The sequence below is a fragment of the Musca domestica genome, unplaced genomic scaffold, assembly GCF_030504385.1.
Source record: "Musca domestica strain aabys unplaced genomic scaffold, Musca_domestica.polishedcontigs.V.1.1 8, whole genome shotgun sequence".
NCBI lineage: Eukaryota > Metazoa > Arthropoda > Insecta > Diptera > Muscidae > Musca > Musca domestica.
Genome location: NW_026712409.1, coordinates 15,086,982 through 15,111,330, shown reverse-complemented (window position 1 = coordinate 15,111,330; position 24,349 = coordinate 15,086,982). Strand labels below are relative to the sequence as shown.

Genomic DNA, 24,349 nt, shown 5'->3' with positions numbered 1-24,349 from the left:
GTACACATTTCCGAAACTACTTCCATATGTCCAGGCTACACATGAACAGCGACCGCAAGACCAAATTTCAGTTTTAAAGCACAATCTACTCACCCAATACCAAATTGTATCAAATATAGTACTATTCAGTACAGTTCGCCCACTTAGTATACATTTTCAAAACCACCGTCATCATATATCACAATTACTTTCCAACATCGCACCAAGCACGCTCCACCCAAGAATGGTTACAAAATGAGGTTCCTCGCTTCATTTCCAGCGTACAATGGCCACCAAAAACTCCGAATACCAATCCGTGTCTGGAATATTTTAAAAAGCAAGGTTGACACTAAAAAATACCAAAGTGTCGATCACCTCAAGCAAGCGCTTCGTCGGGAATGGGCCAAAATACCGCAGAGCAACATTTGGGCAGCATGTGACGTTTTCATTGGCGGTTTGAAGGCCATAACTCATGTCAAAGGTGACCAATGCGAACAAATCTAAACTTATTACGAAATTTGTACTATTTCCGACATTTTGAGCTTTCATCAATGAAATTTAACAAGTTAAAAAGCAGTAAGTTCAGCCGGGCCGAACTTTGAATACCCTCCACCATTTGGAATGAATTTGGAAATTTTCAAAAAATAAAAAATATAAAAAAATACCGAATATAGCCGTTATATTGGGGTCTACATAGGCATTGTTTGTCATAAGGCATTACCATATTCAAATTCGAAATTTGAAATAAACGGTGAATAATTATGTAGCTAAAGTCATCAAAATACCGTATATAGGGAGGTATCGTTATACGAAGACCTGGAGCTGAAGAGACAATTTTCTGTCATAGGCTGTAGCATCTATTACGATCTTCAAATACGACATCTCAAACAATTTCGTTGAGAATTGTACCTAAAATCGTCAAAATAGCGAATATAGGGAGGTGCTGACATATGGGACCTGTAAAAAGACCTGTACCAGCATAGACAATTTTCTGTCATAGCATTCATTCCGAAGGTTAAACACGACATATCAAAAAATTTCGGTGGGTATTTTACCTAAACACGTCAAAATATCGAATTTAAGGAGGTACTGATATATGGGGCCTACACGAAGACGTGAACCTGCATAGAAAATTTTCTGTCACAGACTGTAGATCCCATTACGAATTCTAAAAACGTAATTTGAAACAATTCCGATAAATAATGTCGCTAAAATCACAAAAATACAGAATATTGGAAGGTACCGTTATATGGGGGCTATAGGAAGACGTGGACCTGCACAGACAATTTTCTGTCATTCATTACGAACTTCAAATACCAAATTTTAAACAATTCCGGTAAATAATATCGCTAAAATCATCAAAATACCGAATATCGGGAGGTACCGTTATATGGAGCTATATGAAAACGTGGACCTACATGTCCCATTTACGAATTCAAACTGCCTACTGGAAAAATAAACATTTGTGCAAAATTTTAGCCGTCTATCTCAATTTGTTGGACAGATAGCGAGATTACAACAGGTAGACAGACGACAGACATGCAGACGGATATCCCTAAATCGACTTAGAATTTTACTCTGATCAAGAATATATATGTTGGGTCTGACATAAGTATTTCGAGGAGTTACAAATGGAATGACAAAGTTGATATACCCTCCATAGTATGGTGGAGGGACAGATAGATTATAGCGTTTGGCTTTGTTGCAGATTTTTTTATACCACCCAATATATGACACCTTTGGACCAAGAGTGACCCTCACCCAAAATTTAAGATTTTAGCTTCAGGCATTTCGTCTGGACGTTGATGAATCGTTAACTCAGTCAGTCGGTCAATTACTTTACTCTCTTTTTATACCCTACACCACAAGGTGGTCAGGGTATTATGTCTTTCTGCATTTGTTTGTAACAGGCAAATGGAAACGAGATAGACCCATAGTTCCTTTTGATGATCTGCATAGAATCACATTCTGAGTCGATTTATGCATGTCCGTCCGTCCGTCTGTCCATGTATTTCTGTAAACAAAGTACAGGTCGCATTTATTGCCCGATCCAGATGAAATTTTGTACAGATCATTTGTTTGGCCCAAGGACGAACCCTATTGAAATTGGAGATAATCGGTCAAAATTTAGATATAGCTCCCATATACATCTTCGTCTGATTTGTAATATCATATTAATCTTAGGCCTGAAAATAAGTATGCCAAATTTGATCGAAATCGGTTCAGATATAGCTATAGCTCCTATATATATTGCTCACCCGATTTGTTATTTTTGTCCTCCGCAGCCGTAATATGCACACTGTAACAACAATATTTGGGGAAATATTGTTGTTACAGCTCAGAAATATATTTGCCAAGTTTTATCGAGATCGGTTGAGATTTCGATATAGCTCCCATATATATCTTCGTCAGATTTACCTTTTATTGTGCACCAGACGTCTAATATTTACCCAAATGGGATGAAATTTGGCACTTACGACCGAATTGAGTCTAGAAGCTAGTATGTCAAATTTGGTGAAGATCGGTTCAGATATAGCTATAGCTCCATTTATATAGTTCATCCGATTCGTAGTATTTGTTACCCACAACCGTAATATGCACTCCGTAACAACGATATTCAGGGAAATATATCAAGTACAGCTCAGAAATATCTTTGCCAAATTTTATCGAGATCGGTTCCGATTTGGATATAGCTCCCATATATATCTTTATCCGATTTCAAATTAATTGTGCAGCAAATGGGCAATAAAAGTACGAATTTAAAGATACAAATGCTTCGGCATAATTAGTCCTCCGAACTATAAATTATAATTATAATCATAGCGTGTATGATTAAATTCTCCCATAAAAACTTTTAATTGTTATTTGGAGCTCTACTAAATCAGCAAAGTGGTGTAGGGTATCATAAAGTCGACCCGCCCGACTGTAGGACTTTCTCTACTGGTTATTACTGTAGATATCTCTCACCTAGAGATCAGACGCGCATATGGAATTTTTCCGCCCAGACACCTTCTGGTACCGCTCCTATAAAAAATTATTATTTTTGATTTATAACTATTCGCATGTTCGATTTTCTTTACATTTTGTATCTTCCAATATTTTTATCAGTATTCGATAAAGTGGAATACTTCTGTCCTCAATATCTGGTGTCTCACGTACATTTTAGCATTTTTCCAATATGATCATATAAAGTGAATAAAGTAGTCGACAAGGTCCAAAATAGTCACCTTGTAATATTTATATCAGAATTATATTAAATGGGCAATATTGGCCAATTCCTTCGGAAGCTTTACCCATACAGTTCCAACATTTTGAATTATCATAATGGACAATACCTGAGGGAGGGTATATATGTGAAGGCCAAACCGACTGATATTTGTTTTTTTTTTTTAATTTTTTATATCGAAATCGTTGTTTCGAACTTCTGATAAAAATTTATGTTTTTCTCATTTGCCAACCGAGGAACATAACTCCAATTATACACTAGAAATTACCTACCTTTTTTGTTTATCTCCTTATCTCCGTTTCGAAAACAATTTTGATTTGGGAAAACTTTGCTGCAAGTTTTCAATAGCCTCTTTGCACTTTGATAATTAGTTTTTCACTTAAATGGTTTACATTTAATGAAATTCTGAAAATAAAAGAAATAGGAAAAAAATATTATTGTTATTGTTTTTTAATTGGCATATAGAATTTATTTTTTTTATTGGAAATGTTTATTTTATTTTTTTTTGCATTGAAGAATCACTACAGGGGGGTTCAACTCATTTCACTCATTTTCCTCAATTAGTTGCCATCGATTTACTTGCAATAAAATTTGAATTGCTCGAATAATTTGATTGGTAGTTTTGAATATTAAAATTCATAGACAAAGAATGAAAGAATGTTAAATTATTTATGCAACATTGTTTGTAATGTATGTATGTATAAATAAAAAACAAATGTACATGTGTACTATTGGTAAATATCAATAAAAATTTCCATATAATTTATTTATTTATTTTGTTTTGGATTGGAATTTTTATTGTTTTTTTTTCTGGAAATGCAAATAAATTAAAGCGAATTTCAAAAAAAGAGACAATGAATTAAAATAATAGAATTTTTATACCCTGCAACACTATCTGTTGACTGAATGTAGAGATGGGAAAGGAAACGCCCCTTCACTGCAAAAACTGCAACAAAGTCAAACGCCATAATTTTTACATTTTTGAATTGAATGAAAGCAAAAAATTCCGGAAATGGCATAAAATTTTAGTATAAATATAGATTTGTTCGAATTGATCACCTTTACCTCGAATTAAGACCTTCAAACGGCCAATGAAACTGTCATATGCTACCCGAAGGTTGATCTGCGGTATTTTAGCCCATTCCCGGAGCAGCGGTTGCTTGAGGTGATCCATACTTCGGTATTTTTTAGTGCCGACCTTGCTTTCCAAAATACTCCAGACACAATAGTCCAACGGATTGGTATCCGGAGATTTTGGTGGCCATTGTGTGCTGGAAATTAGGAATTTTGGTATTGAAAATGGACCATGCCGGTCGACGCCTTCGTATAGCCTTCATATAATAGTACGTCCCTTTTTGAAGTTCGTAATGGGTACCACAGCCTGTGACAGAAAATTGTCTGTCCAGGTCCACGTCTTCGTATAGCCCCCCATTTAACGGTACCTCCCGATATTCGTTATTTTGATGATTTTATGGACATTTTTTCACCAGAATTGTTTAAAATTTGGTATTTGAAGTTCGTAATGGATACTACAGCCTATGACAGAAAATTGTCTGTACAGGCTCACGTCTTCGTATAGCCCCCATATAACTGTACCTCCCGATATTCGGTACTTTGTTGATTTTATCGACATTATTCACCGGAATTGTATCAAATTTGGTATTTGAAGTTCGAAATGGATACTACAGCCTATGACAGAAAATTGCCTGTGCAGGTCCCGATATTCGATATTTAGATGATTTTAGCGACATTATTTACCAGAATTGTTTCAAATTTGGTATTTGAAGTTCGTAATGGCTGCTACAGCCTAGGACGGTAAATTGTCTGTGCAGGTCCACCTTTTCGCGTAGCCCTTATATAACGGTACCTCCAGATAATCGGTATTTTGATAATATCAGCGACATTATTCACCGGAATTGTTTCAAATTTGGTATTTGAAGTTCGTAATGGATACTACAGCCTATGACAGAAAATTGTCTGTGCAGGTTAACGTCTTCGTATAGCCCCCATTTAACGTTACCGGTAGACGATTTATTTCCTTCATTATCGGACAGAATGCAGAAAATTGGAAAATTTTTTGTATAGAATCCTAATGACGGATATTATGAAGATTTTGGACACCTTTTTATACCCTCCACCATAAATAGTATGGAGGATATATTAAGTTCGTCATTCCGTTTGTAACTCATCGAAATAATAATTTTAGACCAAACAAAATATATATATTCTTGTTCAGCATAAAAGACGATTGTAAGACGTTCTAGCAGTCCGTCTGTCCGTCTGTTGCATTCACGTTACAGTCAAAACGAATAAAGACAGGAAACTAAAAATTTGCAGTGATTTGTCTTTTATCTGCAGGCAGGCCAGTTCGAAGATGGGCTATATCGGTCCTCGATATCGTATAGCCCTTATATAACTGTACGCCGATATTCGGTGTTTTGATGATTTTATCCACATTTTTCAAGAAGTGACTACTTTAATCCCTGAAAAATAATTCTCTCTATAGGTCCACGATATCGTTTATTCCCCATATAACGGTACCCCCGATATTCGGCATTTTGATCATTTTAGCCACATCTTTTAATGAAATTGTCTGATATTCTATAGAAGGAGTTCCTCGTGACTACTTTATGCCCTGAAAAGGACTTGTCCATATAGATCACGATATAGTATCTCCCATATATAAGTGTACCTCCCGATATTCGGTATTTTGATGATTTTATGACAAAAGTTGCCTATGCAGGTCCACGTCGTCGTATAGACCCTAATATAACGGCTATATTCGGTATTTTTCAGATTTTAACAGTTTTTTTAATGGATTTTATTTTTTGGTATTATTCAAAGTTCGGCAAGGCCCTTATTGCTTTTTTACTTGTTTCAAATACAAAATTTTACTCCCAGCAGATAACTATCCTGGGAGTAGAGAATATTTCTCGTTTTGTTATGGCCGCCATATAACGCTTCTACTCACTTTATTTCGCACTGGTATTAGCAGATTATAGTGGAACTCGTTCGAATCCAGACACATGTATTGAAAAATATTTTATTTTACCTAAATTATTATTTTTTTCTAAACCTTTTTTAATGAACCTTCCAGATTGTCGAATGCCATTGGGAATATAATCCTTTCACCGATGCTCTTTGGACCAAAGTCTAAAAATTGTATGCGACGTTTCCATAAGTACATGTCAAATTTTATATAAATCTTCAAAAAGTTACTTCACCCTTTGTGTCAGCACCCTGCTGGCTACGACCTTGCTTGCCTGCCAACATCATAGTTTCTTAACAATTTATTTAAACTTTTTTATTATTATCGTCATCATTTTTTTCTTTATTTGTTACAAACAACAATAACAACAACAAAGTAAATCTGAATATTTTGACTTTTATTTAAATTTTGTTTGTTTGTTTGTGTTACGTTGTTACGTTACGAAGTCGAAGCCGGGTAACAAAAACAGATCTAATTAAAAATATTTCTCATTTACACAAACACAAGTAGTTCTTATCTTGGGTAAACTTTGCTCCAATGGAAAATGGCAAAAGTCAAACCCCACCAAAAATTAAGAAGAAGAAGAAACACCCATTGTTTTCTCTTGGAAAACAAAACGACTGACACTGAGTGAACGACGCGCCAGAGCAATGAATGTGAAATACTTAACGAGAACTTTGGTTATTGTTGTTCACACAACCCTTTTGTCTCCTGCGGAAGAACAAAAAAAAATGGGTTCAGTTACATACCATAATCGTTTAGATATTTATGAGGAAAAAAGCTGTAAGTTTGGCCGGGCCGATATTTGAATACCCTCCATCATTTGGAACAAATTTGGCAATTTTAAAAGAAATAAAAACCAGGAGGTACCGTTATATGGAGGCTATACAAAGACGTGGACCTGCATATAAAATTTTCTGTCATAGGCTATAGTATCCATTTCGAACTTCAAATACTAAATTTAAAAGAATTTCGGTGAATAATGTCGCTAAAAGTATTAAAATACCGAATATCGGGAGGAACAGTTATATGTGGGCTATACGAAGACTTGATCCTGCACAAGCAATTTTCTGTCATAGCCTGTAGCATCCTTTACGAACTTCAAATACCAAATTTGAAAGAATTCTGGTTAATAATGTCGCTAAAATCAACAAAGTACCGAATATCGGGATGTACACTTATAACGGGGGCTATACGAAGACGTGGACTTACATGGCCCATTTTCTGTCATAGGCTGTAGTATCCACTACGAACTTCAAATACCAAATTTGTAACAATTCCGGTGAAAAATGACGCAAAAATCATCAAAACACCGAATATCGGGTGGTACACTTATATGGGGGCTACACGAAGACATGGACCAGCACAGAAAATTTTCTCTTTTAGGCTGTAGCATCCATTTCGAACTTCAAATACCAAATTTGAAAGAATTCCGGTGAATAATGTCGCTAAAATCAACAAAGTGCCGAATAAAGGGAGGAACAGTTATATGAGCGCTATACGAAGACGTGGACCTGCACAGACAATTTTCTCTCACATGCTGTGGTATTCAATACGAACTTGAAATGCCAAATTTGAAACAATTCCGAAGAATATTGCTGCTAAAATCATCGTAATACCGAATATCGGAAGATACCATTATATGGGGGCTATACCAGAACGTGGACCTACATGGCCCATTTTCAATACCAAAAATCCTACAGACATAATACACATTTGATTGAAATTTTATCAATCTACTTCAATTCGTTCGGAAGCTAGAGTGATTTCCACAGATGGACAGACGGACGGACATCGCTAAATCGACATAGAATTTTATGCCGATCATGTATATATATAATTTGTGGGGTCTGAAATGTATATTTCGAGGTGTTACAAACGGAATGACAAACTTAATATGCCCTCCACACTATGGTGGAGGGTATTAAAAAAACTGGGTTCAGTTACACACCATAATCGTTTAGATATTTATGAGGAACTTCTTGGAAGAAGAAAAACACACACATCTTTATATTCAGTTCAAACACATATTTACATAACTATGTATGTGTGTGCGTGATGAAAAAGTAACTTTGTGAAAAGTATTCAAATGCAAGATATGCATCTTCTCTCTGTGCAAAGTTTCTCCTATTTTTTGCGGTTCGTTTCTTTTCGGGGGGTTTAAAGTTGCATCTTTCATTGTTGTTGTTGGGTTCCCCGTATTTTGTATGTGGGGGGAGGGGGTTAGATTCATAAGTTGATATTCCGACATTAGCCACAAAATTAAATGCCATAGTTATGTTCTGTGGTAATTTAAATTGCCAACTATTGAAAAAGTTTTATGGCCGGAGGATGGGTTGGATTGGAGGTGATTGACAAGGATATCATCACATCCGTAAACAAGGCAATAAGGAAGCGAAGGATTTACTTTTGAAGTTCGCTGAACTAGAGTTAATATTTTTTTTTTAAGGAAATAAGTTTGCGGTAACAGGTTTAATTGTGTCCCTTTGTGGGTGAGGGCCAGAAGGGGTTCGCTGATATCACAGATTCACAACAGATCTTATGTATGTTTGTATATGTGAAATTTGAAGAGGGTTGGAGGTTTATTTCGCTCACTTTGAGTGTTTTTTCTTCAAAACTTGGACCCTATGTGTACGAGGAGGTACCAGAAGAAATGGCCCGAGCTCTACCATCTTTATAACAGATCTTGTGTTGATGGAAATATTGAGAATTGGCAACTCTGTATGGAATCGGATGTTAATTTCGCGCTGTATGAGCTTCATGGATATTCAAAATTTTGACCCCTTGTAGGAAGGTACTAGAAGGAGTGGACCGATATATACCATCGTCATAGCAGATCTTGTGTTAGTAGAAATAATGGGATGTGTGAAATATGAAGAGAACTGAATTCTTATTTCGGATTTTATAATCGTTTTGGTTATTCCCTTCCCTTCCCTTTGTGTGGAAGGTACCAGGAGGAATGGTCCGATTTCTACCATCTTTATAACAGATCTTGTTTTGATGGAAAAATTGGGATTTGCCAAGTTTGAATGGAATCGGATGTTAGTTTCGTTTCGTTTTATGAGCATCATGGATATTCAAAATTTTCACCTTTGTGAGGGAGGTACTACAAGGAGGGGACAAATATTTCTCATCTCTGAACTGTAATAATATTACGAAGTAACAAGTTTGGTTTAAATCGGTTACTCCCCTTGCGAATTATCGTGCGCACTAGCCAGCCCGACCGACAGAGAGATGAGAATGATAGAGATAGACTCCAAATGTCCTGAAACGGTTTTGGTGCAAATAGACCTAGACGTGCCATTATTTCGATGTAGCTGAGAGTATAATAAAGGAAGATTCGTAGAAAAACTGAAATTGCTGCCACTCTTTGAGTAAATAAAGTGATGTGAACGGCCCCATGAGGGTATTAAGGTGTTTTCTTTGAATCAGAACTCCCAAATGGTGGAGCTCGTAGGGAGACGACAATTTATAGATTAATTTCCTTTATTCCGTATAGGATTCTCATGGAGTCTAGTTTTTATAAAAGACTTCCTTTAATTCCGTATAAGGTTTCTCAAGGAGTATGTTTCCTATAGAAGACCTCCTAAGTATGTTGCTTTTGTAGAAATACCTTCTAAAAAACAGAGTTCTTCTAGGGTGTTATTTTCATAAATACCTGCAATATAGTCTTCTCTCTTCGTAAGAACTCCCAAGGGAACAGATTTCCATAGAAGTCGTCTGAAGGGTTCTTTTTCCATAGAAAATCTCCTTAGCAATTTTATTTTAATACGAGACCTCCTCACACCGAATATCGGGGTCGTTTTTCCTCTTAGGGACTTCTTTTCCACAGAATACAAATCAGGGGTCTACTTTGGTTATTTGGGCATTTAAGAAGTCTTTTATCAATGGAAGACCACTTAAGAGAGCCCCCTTCCCAAGAACACCTCCTCCTGCTGCATCATATATATATTTTTTCTATAGAAGACCTATAAAGAGGTAAAAATTAATAAAATGCCTCTCAAGTGTTCATTGAACTATAGAAGAACTTTAAATGGACCTATTTTCTCAAGAACACTTTAGGGAATTGATTTTTCGAGAGAATACTTTTTATCCATAGAAGACCACTTCAGAAATTTTCTCTCATTAAGACTTTTTGTAGGTGTTTTTTTTTAAGATTTGCATTCTAGAGAAGACTTCTTAAGCGATCTTCGTTCATAGAAGACCACTTGAGGAGACTTCTCTTAGTTGGCTTCTTTTCATTAAAGACAGTTGAGGATTTTTCTCAATAAAATGCCTGCTTAGAGGTCATTTTTGCACAGGACACATATAAGGAGATCCTATATCCTATATTAACTGGAGACTTCTTCTTCTCAAATAGTCATTCAGATATATTCTAGAGAAATAGAACCTCTTAAGAGCACTTATATCAATATAAGACTTCTTTAAAAGCCTCTTATTAGAGTATTTATTAAACGGCATTCCATAGAGAGAAGACCTTTTCGAAGGCCCATTTTATTACTTCTTAGTAGGGGAGAGACCTCTCGAGAGGTATTATATTGAAGAATACACCTTAAGAATTTTTCTATAAAATGGCCTATAGAACATTTGAAGAGATATTCTGTGCAAGAAAGACTTCTAAAAGGGTCATCTATGCAATAATTCCATTTAGAGGTCTTCAATGGAAGGAAATTTAAAATTTTCAAAGATATTCTATTTTCAGAATAGAAGTCCTTCTTCATGGGTTGTTTTCCTATTGAATTCCTCTTAAAATGTCTTCTGTACAAATATGGTCCATGAGAAGTAAGCATTAGAAAAAAAGCGACATAAAAAATGTCTATAGAGAGACTTCTATAGAAAGAAGATTTTATCTCTGGAAGGAAGATCCATAAAACGTTCTTTGTGGAATGAGAAACTTTTGAGAGGTCTTCACTGGAAACAAGGTACTTTGTGACTTCTTTCATGGAGGGAAAGTCCCTTTCACAGTATTCTTTGGAAAGAAGAACCCTTCAGAAGTTTTCAGTTAAAATAGGACTCCCGAGTTGGTTTCAATGAAGTTTCTTAGAAAATCTCTTAAAAAATGTAAAAAAGTATTCCTCTTCGAGAGTACGGAGGTCCCCTAAGAGCACTTCTACAGAAAGAGGACCTCTAATATATCTTCTGTGAAACAATGACCCCTTAAGAGGAATTTTTTTTTCTAATGAAAATTAGTCAACTTTGAGAAAAAGAAGTCTTCAGCTAATATAGGACTCCCGAGAGCGCTTTTATGGAGACCCTTAGAAAATCCCTTAAGAAATCTTGACACAAAAAAGGAGTCCACTTAAAAGGTATGCCAGAGTTCCAAGGTTTCTAAAGAGGTCTTCTATAGAAAGAGGATCTCTTCTTTCTATGATACCTCTTCAAAGGTGTTTTCTATAGAAAAAATAAGACCCCTTCCCAAAGGGATATTTCGATGTTAATGAGCTGTAGTTTTTAAGCCATGGAAAACCTCAAGGGAAAATTTCTTAGACCTCCTACCTAGTATTTTATTAAGAGAAAACCACTAGAATGGGCTCGCCATAGCAGACCTCTTGAGGGAGCTTTTTTCATAGGATACCTTTTCATCTTTTTTTACAAAAAAAAAAAAAAAAAAACTACCCTCCACCATTTGGAACGAATTTGGCAATTCTCAAAAACAATAAAATCCGTTAAATTCTGTTAAAATCTTAAAAATGCCAAATATAGCTGTTACATTAGGGTCTATACGACGACATGGACCATGGACCAGGTAACTTTTGTCATAAGCCATTACAATATTCAAATCCGAAACTTAAAAAAAAAAATCGGCGAATAATGTAGCTAAAATCGTCAAAATGCCGAATATCGGGAGGTACCGTTATATGGGGGGTAAAAGAAGACGTGTATCTGCACAGACAATTTTCTGTCATAGGCTATAGAATTCGTTTCAAACTTCAAATACCAAATTTGAAAGAATTCCGGTGAATAATACAGCTAAAGTCATCAAAATAGCGAATAGCGGGAGGTACATTTATATGGGGCTATACGAAGACGTGGACTTGCACAGACAATTTTCTGTCATAGGCTTTAGTATTCGTTTCAAACTTCAAATACCAAATTTGAAACAATTCCGGATGAATTACCTAAAATAGGGAGGTACCGTTATATGGGGGCTATACCAAAACGTGGACCTACATGGTCTATTTTCAATAGCAAAAGTCCTGCAGACATAATATACATTTGAGTAAAATTTTATCAGTCTACTTCAATTCGTTCGGAAGCTAGAGTGATTCACACAGACGGATAGACGGACGGACATCGCTTAATCGACATAAAATTTTATGCTGATCAAGAAAATATATACTTTGTGGGGTCTAAAATGTATATTTCGAGGTGTTACAAACGGAATGACAAACTTAATATACTCTCCATACTATGGTGGGGAGTATAAAAAAACTCGGAAAGGCGCTGATGTCTATGTAAATCCCAAAGATCTACTTTTTAAAGACAACATATTTAGCGTCTTCTAAAGCGGTTATTTTAAGTGATTCTCTGCCTCATAAAACTCATCTAAAGTTCCCAACGAAACAATGACTTCCAATTAAGCGACACAATGTAACCGCTTAATGAAAAGAGCTATACTTATCTTTAAGCGTTTCATATCGGACATGCCGTGGAACAACAATCATGTCAAACAAAGTGTTGTTGTTGTTGTTGTTGTTACTGTTGTCGGCGCTGGTTTGTGGACTGACACCGTCGTTGCCATTATTATTGTTCATGTCAATCACACAGCACTCGGTCATAGACAAAGTCAGCGAAATAAATGAATGACTGAGTGACGGAATGAATGAAAATGTGACTGACTGACCGACTGATGGACTGAATGCATGCATGAATGAATGGATGATTGTGCAGCTGATTGTCGAGATTACACATTCATTCGGATATTTACATTCAATGCACCGGGTGGTTTGGTTAAGAGAAATGCAACCCACACACACACTCACACAATGACATACGCTCTGTGTGTGTGTATGTATGTTTTGTTTGTTTGTTTCAATGAGTGTCAAACATGAGTGTCGAAACCATGCAACTTGTTGATGCCACAGCAATAACCTTACAATTGCAATTACAAAAAGATGCATTTGTGTGCCGGTGTGTGTGTGTGTGCGTGTGCGTCGGTGTGGTGTATGTGTGTCACCCATTAAGCGACGACGACTGACTACTCTGAGTCTGATAAAAATTGAACAAATTTTTTGTGTCACTTCCAATGCATCCACATGCCTAGCATTATGCGAAACATATGAATGAAATAAGAGCAGCGAGACCTCAACCGGTGGCAACATGAAAATGGCGATACTTTTGCATGCGAATCAAGCGTAGAAAGCAATCATACAATCCGTTTTTTTGATTTTTTAATAATATTTTGTCAGGGATTTTGAACGATTTTACATTTTGCACTTTAAAGTCAGAGGAAAAATTAAAAAAAAAAAAATAATAATAATAAATAAAAATTACTTTAAAGCAGGTCGGACCAAACATCAGCTCGTCTATAGAGACTCCCTGAACATAAGATTGCCAATGGAGACTCCTTGAAAGTCACCTTTTGTATAGAAAATCCCTAAATATCAGCTCGTCTATAGAGTCTCCCTGAACGTCAGCTCCTCTATAAAGTCTCCCTGAATATCAGAACGTCATCTCGTCTATAGAGACTCCCTGAACGTCAGCTCGTCTATGGAGACTCCCTGAACGTCAGCCTCGTCTATGGAGACTCCCTGAACGTCAGCCTCGTCTATGGAGACTCCCTGAACGTCAGCCTCGTCTATGGAGACTCCCTGAACGTCAGCCTCGTCTATGGAGACTCCCTGAACGTCAGCCTCGTCTATGGAGACTCCCTGAACGTCAGCCTCGTCTATAGAGACTCCTTGAATGTCAGCCTCGTCTATAGAGACTCCCTAAACGTCAGCCTCGTCTATAGAGACTCCCTGAACGTCAGCCTCGTCTATAGAGTCTCCCTTAACATCAGGTCGCCTATAGAGACTCCTCGGACGTCTGCTAGCCTATAGAGACCCCTCGGACCTCTGCTCACCTATAGAGACTCCCTGAACTTCAGCCCATCTATAGAGACTCCCGGAACGTCAGCTCGTCTAGAGGGACCCCCTGAAGGTCAGCCTCGTCTATAGAGACTCCCTGAACGTTAGCTCGTCTATAGAGACTCCCTGAACGTCAGCTCGACTATAGAGACTCCCTGAACGTCAGCTCGTCTATAGAGACTCCCTGAACGTCAACCTCGTCTATAGAGACTCCCTGAACGTCAGCTGGTCTATGGAGACTCCCTGAACGTCAGCTCGTCTATAGAGACTCCTAGGACGTCTGCTCGCCTATAGAGACTCCTCGGACGTGTACTCGCGTATAAACACTCCTCGGACGTCTGCCCGCCTATAGAGACTTCAGGGACGTCAGCTCGCCTATAGAGATTCCTCGGAAATCTGCTCGCCTATAGAGACTCCTCGGACGCCTATTAAGACTCCCTGAATGTCAGCTCGTCTATAGAGTCTCCCTGAATGTCAGCTCGCCTATAGAGAATCCCTGAACGTCAGCTCGTCTATGGAGACTCCCAGAACGTCAGCTCGTCTATAGAGACTCCTCGGAGATCAGCTCGCCTATAGAGACTCCCTGAACGTCAGCTCGCCTATAGAGACTCCTCGGAGATCAGCTCGCCTATAGAGACTCCTCGAGCGTCTGCTCGCCTATAGAGACTCCTCGAGCGTCAGCCTCGTCTATACAGACTTCTCGGACTTCTGCTGGCCTATAGAGACTCCCTGAGCGTCAGTTCGCCTATAGAGACTCCCTGAGCGTTAGTTCGCCTATAGAGACTCCCTGAGCGTCAGCTGGCCTATAGAGACTCCCTGAGCGTCAACTCACCTATAGAACCTCCCTGAACGTCAGCTCGTCTATAGGGACTCCCTGAGCGTCAGCTGGCCTATAGAGACTCCCTGAGCGTCAACTCGCCTATAGAAACTCCCTGAACGTCAGCTCGTCTATAGAGACTCCCTGAGCGTCAACTCGTCTATGGAGACTCCCCGGACGTCAGCTCGTCTATAGAGACTCGCTGAACGTCAGCCTCGTCTATAGAGACTCCCTGAACGTCAGCCTCGTCTACAGAGACTCCCTGAACGTCAGCCTCGTCTATAGAGACTCCCTGAACGTCAGCCTCGTCTATAGAGACTCCCTGAACGTCAGCCTCGTCTATAGAGACTCCCTGAACGTCAGCCTCGTCTATAGAGACTCCCTGAGCGTCAGCTCGCCTATAGAGACTCCCTGAGCGTCAGCTCCCTGAGCGTCAGAGATTCCTCGGAGATTCCTCGGAAGTCTAATCGCCTATAGAGAATCCTCGGACGTCTGCTCGCCTATAAACACTCCTCGGACGTCTGCTCGCCTATAGAGAACTTGGAAGTCTGCTCGTCTATAGAGAATCCGCGAATGTCTGCTCGCCTATAGAGACTCCTAGAACGTCTGCTCTTCTAAAGAGACTCCTTGGACGTTTGCTCGCCTATGGAGACTCCTAGGACGTCTGCTCGCCTATAGAGATTCCTCGGAAGTCTGCTCGCCTATAGAGACTCCTAGAACGTCTGCTCGTCTAAAGAGACTCCTTGGACGTCTGCTCGCCTATAGAGATTCTTCGGAAGTCTGATCGCCTATAGAGAATCCTCGGATGTCTGCTTGCCTTTAGAAACTCCTAGGACGTCTGCTCGCCTATAGAGACTCCTCGGACGTCTGCTCGCCTATTGAGATTTCCTGATCGTCAGCTCGCTTATGGAGTCTCCCTGATCGTCAGCTCGCCTATGGAGTCTCCCTGAACGTCAGCTCGCCTATAGAGATTCCTCGGAAGTCTGCTCGCCTATAGAGACTCCTCGGACGCCTATGGAGACTCCCTGAACGTCAGCTCGTCTAGAGAGACTCCCTGAACGTCAGCTCGTCTAGAGAGACTCCCTGAACGTCAGCTCGTCTAGAGAGACTTCCTGAACGTCAGCTCGTCTATAGAGACTCTCTCCCCCAACAAACTCACATTAATTTTTGCATAATTTAAACCTGATCTTAGATTTTATAACACCCCAATTCTGTCGTTAGAATATGGATTGTGGAAATTTTATTCTATAGACCACTTAAGTCCTCATCTACCTTTAATACATTTTTAAGGTGTCTACTTCCCATAGAGATCTAAATAAGACAGTAATAACTTCTGTATTTTTTTTTTTAATTTTTTGTTCACTATTGAAATTGGAACACTTTTATCCATTTCAAAATCACATCCAACATTCATATCCATGTAGGTATGTGTTCGCCTGATGTGTGTTATGTATGCATGAAAAATTACCAATTTATTTGTACAGACCCGCTTGTGTATTGCCATTAGATTATTAGTTAGTCGTTTGTAGCTCTTGTTTTTCATCCACAACCAATTCAAAATATTTTGAAATGCATTTATTGCCGTGACGTCAAGTTTGGCATTAACAGACAACAATGGGGGTTTCTGCATTGGCAATTTCTGCAATGAGTAAGCCATCTAATGGATATTTTTTGTGGAGCGGCTGAGAGGATAGATTTTCAATAGTGTCGGAAAAAAACATTAGGGGAGAGTGGGTTACACACACACAGAACAAAAATTAATCTGGGGAAAAATAGGAAATTATAATGGGAGGTAATGGTATTTGAGTTCTTAGGAGTGACAAAGTTAATATACCCTCCTTTTCAAGGTGGAGGGACATCAGCTAGCCTATATTTGAGGAGGGTATAAAAAAAACACTTATTAACTCAAACAGTGTCACGTCTCAACTCAGTTTCGAAAAAACGCTTTCGATTGAAATTTGACTTACCAGATTAAAATGAAAAAAAAAAAAACAGGTCAATAATGTTAGAAAAAAAAATCCATAACCACTCAGGGGTTCCCCGGTGTACGATATCGACCTTAACCAAAGACAAATGGTATTCAATAATTTGCTTTGAAATTTCATTTTGGCTACTTAAGCAATCACTGTCGTTAAAGTTGTCCATATTTCCATTTCCTCGAGGGAAAATCCCAATGTAATTTTTTTTGTTAGGAATTTGAGTTATTGAAGCAGGTATGTCATGGATATGCGGGGTCTTAAAAGTGTTTTTATATATATACTATAAATCCTTCAGAAGTATTTTTTTTTTTTTTTGGTGATATAAAGCTCATCTTAGCCTACAGTCTTAAAGAAGATCTTAAAGCCAATCAAGAAACCAGTCGTGTGAATGGAGGCTGAAACATTCAGATTTAGACCAATTTCAACCCGAAATTCCTATCGAGTGTTCGCTCGGCGAAATGTCGAAAGAAAGTCTGTTATATTTTCAGATACAAGAAAATTTTATTTTGTTTTTCTCCCACACAAAAAAGCTTTCTGCAAACGAGAGATTAAAAAATCGCTTAAAATAAATAAAAACGTGTGAAAAAAGTCCCAGCTTCCGAAAACCGAATAAAATTCGAACAAAAGTTAGCCGAAAGTAATTTTAGATCTACTGCATATGTTTGGTACGTTCGACAAATGGTTCGCTGGGTATTAATGACCTTTCATCTATTGAAAGTTTTTTTTTATCCAAAGTAGGTATTTTCCTCTAAGTAGATAGATTTTATGGAGGATTTCTTAAAGGACATTTTTTATAAACCATTTATTAGTAAAGTCCTCTATGTATATAAAATCCTTCATCTGTAGAAATACTATAAAACGACCTCTTAAGTATGGAGAGCTTCCAAAAAGTCCCTTATCTATGGAGGAAATTTTAAAGGTACTCGATCTGTAAAGTATCTCCCAAAGCTTCTCTATGTAAGTAAGATCCTTCTTCAAGTAATGTCCTTCCTCAATTAATATCCTTTAACCATATAGAATCCTCCGTCTGTAGAAGACCTCCAAAATGGTCTTCTAAGTATAGAGAACCTTCTAAACATCCTTTGTCCGTGGGGAAAATTTTCAAGGTCCCCGGTCTGTACAGGATCTCTCAAAGCTTCCCTACGTAAAAATGACATCTCAAAGGTCTTATATTTATACGGGCTCCATAAAAGTCTTCTCTCTATAAAGAATCTCTTTTAGGACTCTCGTTTCTAGACGATCTCTGCAATGTATTTTATCTGTAGAGGACCTCTAAAAGTGACTTAAATGATGTGTATAGTCCTCTATCTGTAAAGGACCTCTTAATGATCCTCTAAACGTAAAAGACTACTTAAAGATACTCTATCTGTAAAGGACCCCTAAAATACCTTTCAGAAATCCAAAGATTTACACAGGACCTCCTTAGTCCGTATGGAGGACCTGGAAAATGTCCATACAGTATCTGTTGAAGGTCCATTATCTTCGGCGTTCTATTTACAGAGGATCTCTCTCATCATAAGTGTCTTCGGTCTCACTAAAAATGACTTCTACAAGACTTTTTGTTTTTAGGGTGCCTCTCCTCTCTTCATAAAGAATATTTCAAGGACCTTTGTTTGTAATCGACCACTGAAAGGTATTTTATATTTAGAGGACCTATAAAATTTATCTGAATTATCCTAGAAAATTCTTATCCATAGAGGACCTCTTAAAAATACTCTCACCATAAAATAGTACTTAAAGATGCTATATCTGTAATGCGTCGCCTAAAAAATATTTTAAATATCTTTGGGAGATTTCCTATAATTAGATATATATACAGGACCTCCTTAAGGTCCTCTATGTATAGGGGAACTGAAAAACGGTCTATCTTTTAAGCATTCTTCGAATGCCCCTTATGTAGAGAGGATCCCCTAAATGTCCAAAATATATAGAGAATCGCTTGAAAGTCCTTAAATAGTATCCTCTGCATAAATAAGTTTTTGTAGACGAGCTCTGTAATATATTTTATCTATAAGGGTCCTCTAAAAGGTACTCAAATTATCTTCAGGTCGTCTATTTTTAGAGGTCCTCTTCAAGATACCCCTCCATAAAATAGTACTTATAGTTCCTCTGTCTGTAATGGGCCGCCTAAAAAAAATCTTAAAAATATCTTTGAGAGATCTTCTAGAAATAGAGATGTACACAGGACCTCCTTTAGGTCATCTATGTATACAAGAACCGAAAAACGGTATATATCTACAGAGCACCCTTTAAATGTCCCTTATGTATAGAGGATCTCCTAAAGGTCCAATATCTATAGAGGATCTCCATAAATAATTTCTTAAGGCCCCTTTTTTGAAGACGATCTCTGTAATATCTTTAATCTATATCCGACCTCCTAAAAGGTAATTAATTATCTTAAAAGTCCTCTATCTGTAAAGAACCTCCTCTATCTGCAAAGGACCGAAAAAAATATATTTAAAATATCTTTAAGAGATCTTCTAGAAATAGGGATATACTCAGGACCTCCTTTGGGTCCTCTATGTTTAGAAGAACCGAAAACGCTATATATCTACAGAGCATCATTTAAATGTCCCTTATGTATAGAGGATATCCTAAAGGTCCAATATCTATAAAGGGTCTCCATAAATAATTTTTAAGGCCCCTTTTTTTGTAGACGATCTCTGTAATATCTTTAATCTATATCCGACCTCCTAAAAGGTACTTAACTATCTTAAAAGTCCTCTATCTGTAAAGAACCTCCTCTATCTGCAAAGGACCGAAAAAAATAAACTTTGAAATATCTTTGAGAGATCTTCTAGAAATAGGGATATACTCAGGACCTCCTTTGGGAAATATCTTTGAGAGATCTTCTAGAAATAGGGATATACTCAGGACCTCCTTTGGGTCCTCTATGTTTAGAATAACCGAAAACGCTATATATTTACAGAGCATCATTTAAATGTCCCTTATGTATAGAGGATATCCTAAAGGTCCAATATCTATAAAGGGTCTCCATAAATAATTTTAAGGCCCCTTTTTTTGTAGACGATCTCTGTAATATCTTTAATCTATATCCGACCTCCTAAAAGGTACTTAACTATCTTAAAAGTCCTCTATCTGTAAATAACCTCCTCTATCTGCAAAGGACCAAAAAAAATATATATTTAAAATATCTTTGAGAGATATTCTATAAATAGGCGTATCTCTATCAGGGCCTGCTTAAGGTTCTCTAAGTATAGACGCACTTTATACGGTCTATATCTATAGAATATCTTCTAAGGTCCAATATCTATAGAGGATCACTTGAAAGTTTAATAAAATGCCCTCTATCTGCAGCAGACCCCTTAAATACTCTTCTAGAGTTCCTCTGCAGACACTGGACCTTCAAGAAGTCCTCTATAAATAGAGACTTAATAAATGCAGGACTTTGTAAAGGACCGCTTGAAGTTTCTCTATCGTTAGGGGATCTCATAGCGGCCCGGTCTTTATAGCTCCGACGGTTATGAGAAAACGGGGTCTCAGTATCGGGGGTCTCTTAACAGCTCGGTCTTTATAGCTACGACGATTATGAGAAAATGGGGTCTCTAGTGTTTTTGGATAAAATAAAAATCTATTTCCAGGTGTTAATTTAGAAGATATAACCTATTTTCTGAGCACACATCTAAAAAAGGATTCTTTGCAACGCTCCTATTGTTGTTCAACATTTAAATTCCCAATTTAAATTCCCAATTTTATCCAGCTATTTTTTTTTTTCAAAATTTTCACCACCACTGTATTGATGCATGTACACACTTATGTATACATGTATATGTGACACGTGAGACTATTTAGGCTTTGGAGAATAAACAACAATAATAACAACAACAACAAAAATATTTCTCATTTTTATCAGTAAAACGTAATCAGCAGACGAGAAAAAAAATAGCTGGGCACAATTGTTTGTCTGACCACCTCTCCCTCAGTTACTCCTCCCTCGTTCCCTCACATCGTCTAACTGCAGAAAAAACAACAAAAATTGTAGCTGGAAGTGAGTGAGCATAGACGAGCTTGGGAGTGTGTAATGATGGCCTCATTACATAATAATCATCATCATCCCATAAACAATCGGAAAATCAGTAACGTCAAATGCAACAACAACAACAACAACACTAACAATCGCAATCAGTATCATTATCAGTAATTTAGAGATAAATACGAATAAATATGTAAAAGTGTGTGTCTAGAGGCCATTTGTGGGTATGTGTGAGACTCTGTGTGTATTGATGGGGAATAGATTTTTTTATCAAATCTACTCGGAAATATATTCATAAGCTTACAAACGTATCAAAATGTGTATTGAGCTTCCATTCTGGTCTCACGGTTTTATACCCTACACAAAGGCTTCCGTATTCAACCCTTGTCCCGCCGCCCTGACTTTCCGAGTATGACCCACACTATAAGCTCAAAAATTCAAAATGAAATATGAAGGAAAATTTCCAAATTTCTTTGTATGGGAAGAATATTGAGAGGCTACTATAAGACGAATTTTGAGAAGTTCCTATGCAGACAGAGGATCTAAAAGATAATATAATCAGGAGACCTTTGAAGTGTAGATAGAGGATCTTAAGAAGAAAGAGACCCTAAGAAAGAACTTTTAAGAAGTCCAGTATATGGAGGTACTTCAAAAACGCAAGAAAACTTGCGGTCCTCAAAGGACCTTTGTGAGATCCTCAGAGAGATTCATATAGACAAAAGTTCTCTTAGTAAAAAGGTTTTTTGAGAACTCTTAAGAGGATCGTGCACTAAAGGTGTTTTAGATATATCTACTCAGGCCCTAACATTCTATTCTGGGCCTAAAATTCAGCCTACACACTGGCTCATATCTTTACCCCCCTGCATCTGATTACTTTAAGGGAGAAAACCTCATAGGAATATTTAAGCTTTTCACATAGTTCTCATGATACCCTCAGGCATATGGCTAGAGAGGGTATATATCATTTGATACGGCTAAAACGTGTCTCATCGAAATAACAGGTTTACACCCGAGGTCTCTTTGGATCAACGGCCAAAACGTAACCCATCAAAATAACGGGTTTAGACCCTAGGTCTCTTTGTATCAAACCCATTTCAGGACATTTAAAGTCGATCTTGTGATTTCCGTCCGTCCGAACATCTCTCTGACTGTCTGGCTGACTCGCGCGCACGAAAACTCTCGAAGGGAGTGTCGAATTTGGTCCAAACTTGGTACATCGTAATATTATTATAAAACTTATATCGAGTTCGGAGATGGATAATATCGGTTCACTGCTTCTGGTACCACCCCCACAATAGGTTAAAAATTTCAAAGAAAATGTTTTACAGCACAGAAAGACAAGGGGTAATCCGATTTTGCTTCAACTTTGCAAATAATAATATCTGCAATAATATCTACAAATGAGAAAATCGACAAAATCGGTCAACTTTACCAAAGGGTCAAAATTTTTAAACTTTTATAAAATGTGATATAAGAGTCCGATTGTCCTTAACTTACATCATAATATTTTTACTAACCCACGGTCTGGTGTAAGTATCGGATCATTCCCTCTGAATATCGGACCATTTCCTCTGGTACCTCCCCCAGAAAGGGCTAGAATATTGAATAACCAAAACGGTCATAAAATCCGAAATAAGCATCCGGTTCTCTTTATATATCACACATTCCATTATTTCTACAAATACAAGATCTGGTGTGAAGATGGAATATATAGGGCAACTCCTTCTGGCACCTCCCCCTAACAAAGGGTGAAAATTTCGAATATCCCTGGAGCTCATAAAACGGGAAATTAACATCCAATTCCATTCAGACTTGGTACGCCTGAATATTTAAATCAACACAAGATATTTTAAAAAGATGGTAGAGATCGGACCATTTCTTCTCGTACCTCCCCCACAAAGGGTCGAAGTTTTGAATAATCAAAACGATTGTAAAATCTTAAATAAACATCCGGTTCTCTTCATATTTCACACATCTCGTTATTTCTACAAATACAAGATCTGGTGTGAAGATGGAATATATAAAACAGTTCCTTCTAGCACCTCCCCCTACAAAGGGTCAAAATTTCGAATATCCCTGAAGCTCATAAAACGCGAAATTAACATCCGATTCCATTCAGACTTGGTACGCCAGAATATTTCCATCAACACAAGATCTGTTTTAAAGATGGGAGAGATCGGACCATTTCTTGTGGTACCTCCCCCACACAGGGTTCATGATTTTCAAATATAAAACGCCCAAAAAAGCGAAATAAGTATCCAAATCTCTTCAAATTTCACACATACAAAAATTTTTGCTAACACAAGATCTGTTGTCAATATTATAGATATCTGCCAATACCTTCGGGTACCTCACCCAAAAAAGGGTACAATTTTCAATACTTTTTTTCCGTCATAAATTACGAAACTAGCCAGCGTGTCTTTACAACTTGCTATATCTAAATATTTTTCTCAACCAGAAACCTGAGATGAATATGGACTTGATCGGAATTTCTGATTTCGCATAAAATCGGATATAAATGTTAGATTTTCTTATAATTTTGGCCATACCAATATTTTAATCTGTATTAAATGCAGTAGGAGAATATAATACTTTGGTCGACCATATCTGGTATCTGACACACATTTTAACATTTTCTAAAAATTATCAAATTTCTCATTTAAAGTGAAGGAAGTAGTCGAAATGGTCCAAACCTGGCACGTCGCAATATTTATATCAAATTTAGTTAGGTCCGATACGAATTGGACAATATTGGCTCATTATTTTGGGACCCACTCCATAAAGGGTAAATCGTTTGAATAATCATAACAGAAGTCGAACTATATTTAAATAATCGAAAATTGGCTGAGGGTATACTTCTATCGACAAACCCCCCTGATACTTTTTAACTTGATTTCGAATGGGAAATACCATCTCAAGGCCTTACAAACTAAATACGGCACTCAACATGCCCTCCATAGCAAAAAACACTCGCAAACTTCCAACACACACTCGCATGCACCAACATTTTGACCCCCAAAACAAATATGTCGGCATAAATCTGTATGTAGCGGCAGATTTACAATGGATACCAACATCTGTTCTTGGCCATCGGAAGCGGTGATAAGAAAAAACAGAACTGCTGCCATAATTTGTTAGATTTTTTCCACCATTTCAATCTGAAATGTTTACATAGTGCGTGTGCAGGTAATCTTGTGTGTGTGTGTGTGTGTGTGTGTGTTTGTGACGAGTAATTTTCCCATACGTAATTTTCCTCTACATACATATGTACGTGTCGGAACACATTCCAGTTGAAG

The 24,349-nt window shown here is 37.5% G+C and overlaps 2 protein-coding genes across 6 annotated transcripts in view; one reads left to right on the top strand and one right to left on the bottom strand.

Moving 5' to 3' along the window:
- LOC101892653 (troponin C) overlaps window positions 1-24,349 on the top strand; it is a 519,923-nt gene that overhangs the window by 40,636 nt on the left and 454,938 nt on the right. The window lies entirely within an intron of this gene.
- The window catches only part of LOC101897106 (diacylglycerol kinase 1), a 272,567-nt gene that overhangs the window by 222,011 nt on the left and 26,207 nt on the right, over window positions 1-24,349 (bottom strand). For all 5 annotated transcript variants that reach the window (XM_005183423.3, XM_059130997.1, XM_059130998.1 and 2 more), the window contains exon 2: window positions 3,478-3,610. The gene's annotated coding sequence lies outside the window, so the exon portion shown is untranslated. The remainder of the gene's footprint in view (window positions 1-3,477; window positions 3,611-24,349) is intronic.